Source organism: Macaca fascicularis, chromosome 6 (assembly GCF_037993035.2).
Source record: "Macaca fascicularis isolate 582-1 chromosome 6, T2T-MFA8v1.1".
Taxonomy (NCBI): Eukaryota; Metazoa; Chordata; class Mammalia; order Primates; family Cercopithecidae; genus Macaca; species Macaca fascicularis.
Genome location: NC_088380.1, coordinates 91,709,434 through 91,717,415, shown reverse-complemented (window position 1 = coordinate 91,717,415; position 7,982 = coordinate 91,709,434). Strand labels below are relative to the sequence as shown.

Here is a 7,982-nt window from a genome sequence, read left to right as displayed (position 1 = left end):
CTGAGGAAGTGAAAGACTTGTACTGTGAAAATCACAAAACATTGATGAAAGAAATTTCAAAAGACAAAGAAATGGAGAGACTTTCCACGTTAATGGATTGGAAGACTTAATACTGTTAAAATGTACATACTATTGTGCAGGGGCCTTTGAAAACAGTATGCTGAGAATAGATAGGGCTCAAGGACAGTATCTCCAATTGAACTTTTAATGAACTCCCGTAGGCGCCAAGAAGGCGGGCAGATAAGGAAGAGCATAGAAACAAGGAACTGAGTAGAAGGTTACATGTGGGAAAAGAAAGTTTGTTTTGCATTGCATTCTTTCTGCTGACGTGTGGTTTATGGAGTATAAATAAAGTGAGGCGGAGGCTCTGAGTGCGGCCGCCATGTTCTCTGTGTGTCTTTGTCTTTTGTGTGTTCTTTCATTCTCCACCACCCCCAGCACGGACCCCAACAAGTGGCGCAGCGAGCAGGGTCAGCACGGGTGAGTAGGGGAGAACAAGAAGGGGAACCCCCTAGGGGCGGGTAAGGCCCAGATATTGTTAAGGGGAACCGTCTTAAGCTTTCATTATGGGGAATTCCATCTCTCTGGCCTCAGAATATTTACAGCTGTTTCAAGGACTGTTGCTGTCTATAGGAGTAGAAGTGAAAGAAAAAGACTTTGAAGTGATTGTTTGCCCATGTTGAACAACATTGTTACTGGTTTCAGTATCAGACTAAAGTGCAGCTGAATCACAGAGAATGGTTACAGGTAGTAAAAACTCTGCTTAGAGCTCTCCAGTTAGGGGATATTATGCCTCTAAAATTGTGGACCTTGTGTGACTCTATCACTCAGACATTAGAGTTACTTGAGACTGATTCAGAGTGTAGTAATGTAGCCACAGGAGGAAAGGTATCTGAGGATTTGAAAAAATAAATAAATAAATAAATCTGAAATGGAGCCCATTTGTGCCAGGATAACAGAGGATGGGGGGGGGGGGGTAGCAAAAGGGGGAGAAGAGAAAAAGCCAGCTCTTCCTTCTTCTAAGGGAAATTCTGACATGCAGTGTATTATGGAAATGCTTCAACAAATATTACAGATATATTCTTCTAATTCACTTTTGCGAGCTTTCCCTGTTTCTTTTCCTTCTGCCCTGTTAAAAGAGGATTTTCCAGAGCCTCCAACCCCCCAGCTTCCTTATCTTTACCTTTGTTTGGCAAAGTTGAAGCCCTGTTCACATCAGACATACTTTAAATTTATACTAAACACCTGTTTAATATGTTAAAACCAGTGTATATGTATATCTTGTTGTTTGTTAAAATATTATGAGTATTTCAATAGTCAATAAATAAGCACATTAATATTAACTATTAATATTAATATAGTATTAATAACCCCAGCTAGGAAATTGTTATGTTATAGGGGTGCATAGGTTCCACCAATTTACACTCCAAACAGAAGTTGAGTATTCGAGCTGCTTAACACATTAACTACCTCTTGATATTTTCTGTGTTTTTAAATTTTAACCATTGTATTGTGTATGTAATGATTCTCAATTTGGTATTAATAATCATATTTCCTAGTGAGTAATGATGTTAGACATATAGGTTTATTGTCATTTCTTTGTTCTGCTACTTTTGGTTGGGTTATTTGCCTTTTCTTATTAATATGTTGAGATTCTTTATATTTGGGGATATGAGTATTATTATATATTACATATACTTTTAATTAAAAAAAAATTTTTTTTAAGGAGCTGGATTTGTTTCCAATTATTTGTGCTTCTTTTGCTCCTAATGCTCAGTTTTCAAATGGTGGCAATAATGTCCAATTTAATGCCTTACAAATTAAATTTTTAAAAAGAAAAGAAAGCTGCCATTTCTAACTATGGACCTCAATCTCCTTTTATCCTTGGTCTTCTTGATATTTTTTCATCAGAAAATTTGATAATTCCTATAGACTGGAAGACTTTGGGGAAGGCTTTTCTTGATCGTTCTCAGTGGTTACAATTGCACAGCTGGTAAATGAACAAGGCACATGTACAGGCTAGGAAAAATGTTATGTGTTATCCCCCTGGACCCACTGAGGAACAACTCACAGGCACGGGCCAATATGCTACTCTTAATGCTCAGGCTGGTTTAGATGATGTTGCCCTTACTCAAATCAAGACTTTGTTTTTAAGGGCCTGAAATAAGGTAGAGATAACAGGAAAATGTTCCCTTTCCTCTGTGAAGATTTTATAGGGCACAAATGAACTATATCCAGATTTCATAGCCCATCTTCAGGATGCTGTCTTCAAAATTGTGGGTGCTGGCCTTGCTTGAAAAATTTTGTTACAAACATTGTCTTTTAAAAATGCTTATGCTGACTGTTAAAAATTGTTAAAATCGTTAAAGGCCAATGGGGCCAATTTAGATAAATATATTAAAACTTGTGTTAGTGTTGGAGGGGCTATTTATAATGCTCAATTATTTGCTGGAGCTTTGTCTAAAGCCTTAAAAGGAAATAACAAACAAGGTGTTTGCTTTCAGTGTGGTAAACCTAGACATTTCAAAAAAGAATGTCATAAAAATTGAACACTTTTATCCCTCAAGGCAGAAAGCTGCCTTCAGAGGTGTACAAATGTTGTGGTAAAGGTCGACATTGGACAAATAAATGTCGTTCCAAAACTGATAAAAGTGGAAATTTACTGTCTCCTCTCCTGGGAAATGGGAGTCGGGGCCCACAGGCTTGGGGCCCCAACAATTACAATACAAGTCTACTACAATATTCAGTGAGCAATGGCCTACAACATTAAGGAATAAATTCAAGTCCTCCTTAAGGATCCCACACCTTACCCCAGTTTCTCAGCTTTATGCGGCAACTAAGCAGAGCACCGCTGCTGACTTAGCTATTACTCAGCCTTATACTTTGTCTCCTAATAGAGGAGTATATAAATTAGCTATTAGAGTGTGTGGCCCTTTGCCAAAAGGACATGATATTACTAATAAAATTCTTATTTTGGTACAAGTTTCACAATTTATACGTCTAGAGGCAGGGGAACGTATTCTCAATAGAGAGGGTTTGGTAGCACAGAAAAAAACTGTTTTTTGGGAAACTTTAGTTTCTAATCAAAAGCCCTTATGTTCATTGCACATTAATGGAATAGTTTTAAAAGAGTTAATTGATATGGGGGTAAATATGTCTATCATTTGTTTAAATTATTGGCCTACACAATGGGAAAAAAGACAAGTTTCAGTTATACTCACTGGCTTGGGTGCTGCTTCTGTGGTTTATCAAAACGTAGAACCTTTAACCTGTGTCGGTCCTAAAGGTCAACAAGGTCAAGTGTTTTTTTTATATTATTCTTATCAATATTAATCTTTAGGGACAAAATCTTTCATAACAATTTGGTGCTTTTTTAAACATTCTTCATATTTCCTCAGCTGTCAAAAATATGATGTTCAAAATGGGCTACAATCCTTTAAACTCATAGCCACTGTTCACCAGTCTCAAGTTTTATAATTAAAGTGTAAAACGACCACTCCTCTTTAGGTGAAACAGTGGCCATTATCTAAAGAAATACTTAGGATTTTAAAAGAGTAAGTCAAAAAACAAATGGCCGAGAGGAATCTAAAGCCACGTACTTCTGCATGGAATTCCCGTCTTTGTCTTGTTCTTAAAACTATAAATGTTTACATTCAACCTAGGGAAAGTTTACAGCCCGGTCTTCCTAATCCTGCCCTTATCCCACAAAGTTAAAACCAGAGAAAAGCAGCAAGATGCTTTTGTACCATTACAAACTCAGCTTTCTTTCTACTCACTTAATATTGCCACAGAAAAAATTTAACTGGATTTTCTTATTCAATATTTAGGTTATACCTTGGGGGCACAAAATATTCGACCCCAAAAAATTCAAATTCGATGTGATCATTTAAAAACATTAAATGATTTTCAGAAGCTTCTAGGAAACATTAATTGGATGCGTCCTGTTTTAGGAATATCAATATATCAGTTATAACATCTTTTTTCTATTCTAGAAGGAGATAGTCACTTGGACAACTCATGCCATTTAACTCCTTTGGCTTTACAGGAACTCCAGCTTGTTGAAGAGCAACTTCAAAAGGCCCTTCCTTTTGTTTATTTCATACTTTACCTTCTCCCACAGGAATGATTCATCAAACTAGTTGACCACTAAAATGGATCTTTTTGTCCAATAAAATATCTAAACGCTTGGCTACTTATATCGATCGTTTAGCTGAACTGATCATCAAAGGATGGCATCACTGTCGACAACTTTGGGGAGGAGATCCTTCCTTAATTATCTCTCAATTCACTCATAATCAGATCACTTATCTTCTTGCAACTTCTGATTCTTGGCAAGTTGCTTGCGCTTCTTTTGTTGGACAATTTTCTACCCAATATCCTAAGTCTCCGATCTTTTCATTTTTTAGGCAACATTCTGTGTTGCCTTTCTCACCAATTTCTGTATTCCTGCTCAAGGTCCTACCTTTTTTACTGATGCTAGTAGCAATGATAAGGCTGGATATTGGAGTGTTCATCAATCTCGAGTTACAGTTTATCCTTATCCCTCGGTGCAACAGGGAGAACTGTTTGCTATTCTCATGGTCTTACTTGATTTCCCTACTACTGGTTGTAACATTGTTAGTGATTCTCAATACGCCGTTTATGTTACTTCTTACATTTCTCAGGCCACTTTACCTCTTTGTGCTACTTCTTCTCTTCAAAAACTCTTTTCCTTGTTATCTTCTACTTTGAGCCAACGTCGAGCTCCTTTATTCATCACTCATCTTCGTTCTCATTCTCAACTTCCTGGACCATTAGTTCATGGTTATACTCAGATTGATTCACTTTTAATAGGCCACCTACATGCTGCAGAACAAAAATATACTCTACATCACTCTAATAGTTCTGGCCTTCAACGACGGTTTCATTTAACTTATAAACAAGCTCGTTCTCTTATTCGAGCTTGTCCTTCCTGTGCTCCTTTGAGCATTCCATCCTTCTATCCTGGGGTTAATCCACAAAGTGTCCCTTCTTTTGGACGATTAAGGTATGTTCATCATACCATTGATACCTTTTCTCATTTCTATTATTACTCATCTCTTAACTTGTTTCGCCATCATGGGCATTCCTCTTATACTTAAAACTAATCATGCCCCTGCCTATGTCTCTCGTAAATTACAAGTTTTCTTACAGCAATACAATATTCAACATATCATCGGTATCCCGGGCAACAGTCAAGGTCAAGCCATCATTGAGCGCGCAAATTTAACTTTAAAAACTTAACTATTAAAACAAAACAAAAAGGGGGAAATGAGACCCCAGAAACCAGATTTTGAAACCAGATTTTGAAGGTTCTTTTTACCTTAATTTTTTTGAATCAATGGAGACAATTGCAAGATTCCGCTGCCGTAACCCATCTTTCCTCACCTCCCTCGGTGATAGTCCCCGCTGACAGTTTAAAGCTTTGGTATCCTAATGAAGAAGGTAAGTATGTTCAAGGGCAAGTTCTAAAACAGGGATGGGGCTATGCTCTTGTCCTTACAGGGATCGGACCTGAGTGGTTTCCTACAAGATGATTGAAACCCTGTTGAAAAGAAAACTGGATTCAGCATGCTTTTCTTCCTTTGTTGGATGTGCCTTGGCGGGGGACTTATTTCTCTTAGTGAGGCTTTGTATGAATATTGGACTTATATTCCCTTTCCGCCCTTGTATCAGGGAATCGCCTGGGGGGAGGCAGAAATTAAGGTTTTCACCAATGACACTACTTGGATGCCATCCCCCGATATGGACAAGGACAATATAGAATGGGAAACGGGAATTATAAACAACACATATCAATTTGGAGTGGAAGGAGTTCCAATATGTATGGGAAATAGTTCTCATTGTCTCCGAAAATCGCATGAAGCCTGGGCTGTTTGTTATAATCATAGTCATGTGGCTGCTAATACTGTTATTATTGTAACTAGAAGTTTTTAATATAATCATACTGTATATAGTAATGAAACTATTCCTAGTTCTTTACTTTTTTGTCCTATTCTAGAGGTTTCTCCTAATATTGAGGTGCTGGAGTGACAACAATGTCAGGGAACTAAACCCCGGATTTTATTAGAATATAATGGAATGTAAATAACTGATTGGAGTGTGCACGGTTATTTTCAAATAAAGTTTAGTCACATACCTTTGAAATGACACTGGGTAAATAAAACTATTGCTGCTAACAGTAATGAAACCTTGGTATGGCGTGAAGGAGGCCTGAAGTACAGAGTCATCTTTGGAAGTTGTTAGCTGCAGGCGATGCCATTAGCACTTTTGTGGGGAATATGTCCCTTAATCTTTCTAACCCTACTAACTCCTTTCATATTCAGTTATATCGAAATACCTCCTGATATATTATTGCTTGTGTCCGTGAGCCCTACCTATTATTATCAGGGAATTTGACATGGGATAATGATACGGGGATTGTTAATTGTACAGATATGTGTACATTTTTGTCTTGCCTCAATCATTCCTGGTGGCACAACTTTACTGGGGATATTTATATCCTCAGGGCTTGTAAGGAAATTTGGCTACCTGTTAACCTTACGTGACCGTGGGGGGCATCACCTCTTGAAACTTATATTTGGACTTCTCTTCAGCGAACCCGCCGTGCCCTTGGACTTATAATTGCCTCGGTGATGAGTCTTGTTGCCATTGCTTCCACTGCGACCGTAGCAGGACTCGCTCTTCATCAAAGCATACAAAATGCTGAATTTGTGCAGCAATGGCACAAGCAATCTCACCGGTTATGGCTTCAACAACGAAACATTTATTCTCAACTTGCTGAAAGATTGGACAACATGGAGCAAGCATTGACATGGCTTGGAGATCAGCTCACTGTACTTAGTACTCGGATAACATTACAATGTGATTGGAACTCCACTCAATTTTGTGTAACGCCTGTGCCTTTTAACATCTCTCAAAATTGGACAGTAATCTGAAAATTATTAGTAGGCCATAAAAATATTAGTTTGGACATCCAAGAGCTCACTCAGAACATTTCCGAAGCATTTCGACAACAATTACATGTGTTGTCCGGAACCGTAACCCTGCAAGAGCTGGGTCAGTGCCTTGCTGCCTTTAACCCATGGACCCAGATGAAAACATGGATTTCTACAATCTCTGGAAGTATATTGTTTTGGGCACTCGAATTGGATCTACTTCTTTTGGTGATCTGATGCTCCCTCTGTCGCCTCCAAAAACAAAAGAAAACACAGGAACAAATATAGGCTACCTTTTTAGGATTGAGGCAAAACAAAACAAAAAGGGGGAAATGCAGGGGCCTTTGAAAACAGTATGCTGAGAATAGATAGGGCTCAAGGACAGTATCTCCAATTGAACTTTTAATGAACTCCCGTAGGCGCCAAGAAGGCGGGCAGATAAGGAAGAGCATAGAAACAAGGAACTGAGTAGAAGGTTACATGTGGGAAAAGAAAGTTTGTTTTGCATTGCATTCTTTCTGCTGACGTGTGGTTTATGGAGTATAAATAAAGTGAGGCGGAGGCTCTGAGTGCGGCCGCCATGTTCTCTGTGTGTCTTTGTCTTTTGTGTGTTCTTTCATTCTCCACCACCCCCAGCACGGACCCCAACACTATTGAAAATGATCTACAGATTCAATGCAATTTCTATCAAATCTTAATGGAATGCTTTACAGAAATAGTAAAAACAATTCTACAATTCATATGAAACAACAGAGAACTTCAAATAGCCAAACCATCTTGAGAATGAACAAAGCTAGAAGTGTCACACTTGAATATGTAATTTCAAAGCACATTACAAAGCTACAGTAATTAAAACAGTGTGGTACTGGAATAAAAATAGATATATAGACTGATAGAACAGAATAGAGAGCCCAGAAATAAACCTATACATGTACAGTCAACTCATCTTTGACTAGTGTGCCAAAAATACGCAATGGGAAAAAGTCCCTTCAACAAATGGTGTTGGGAAAACTGAATATCCACATA

The 7,982-nt window shown here is 38.1% G+C and overlaps 1 long non-coding RNA gene across 1 annotated transcript; it reads left to right on the top strand.

Annotated features, from left to right (window-relative positions):
* The first annotated feature begins 371 nt into the window (after positions 1-371).
* On the top strand, positions 372-7,537 carry LOC135971325 (uncharacterized). Its single transcript, XR_010587438.2, has 2 exons — positions 372-480; positions 5,524-7,537. It is a non-coding gene; the product is annotated as an uncharacterized lncRNA (long non-coding RNA).
* Positions 7,538-7,982: the final 445 nt, after the last annotated feature.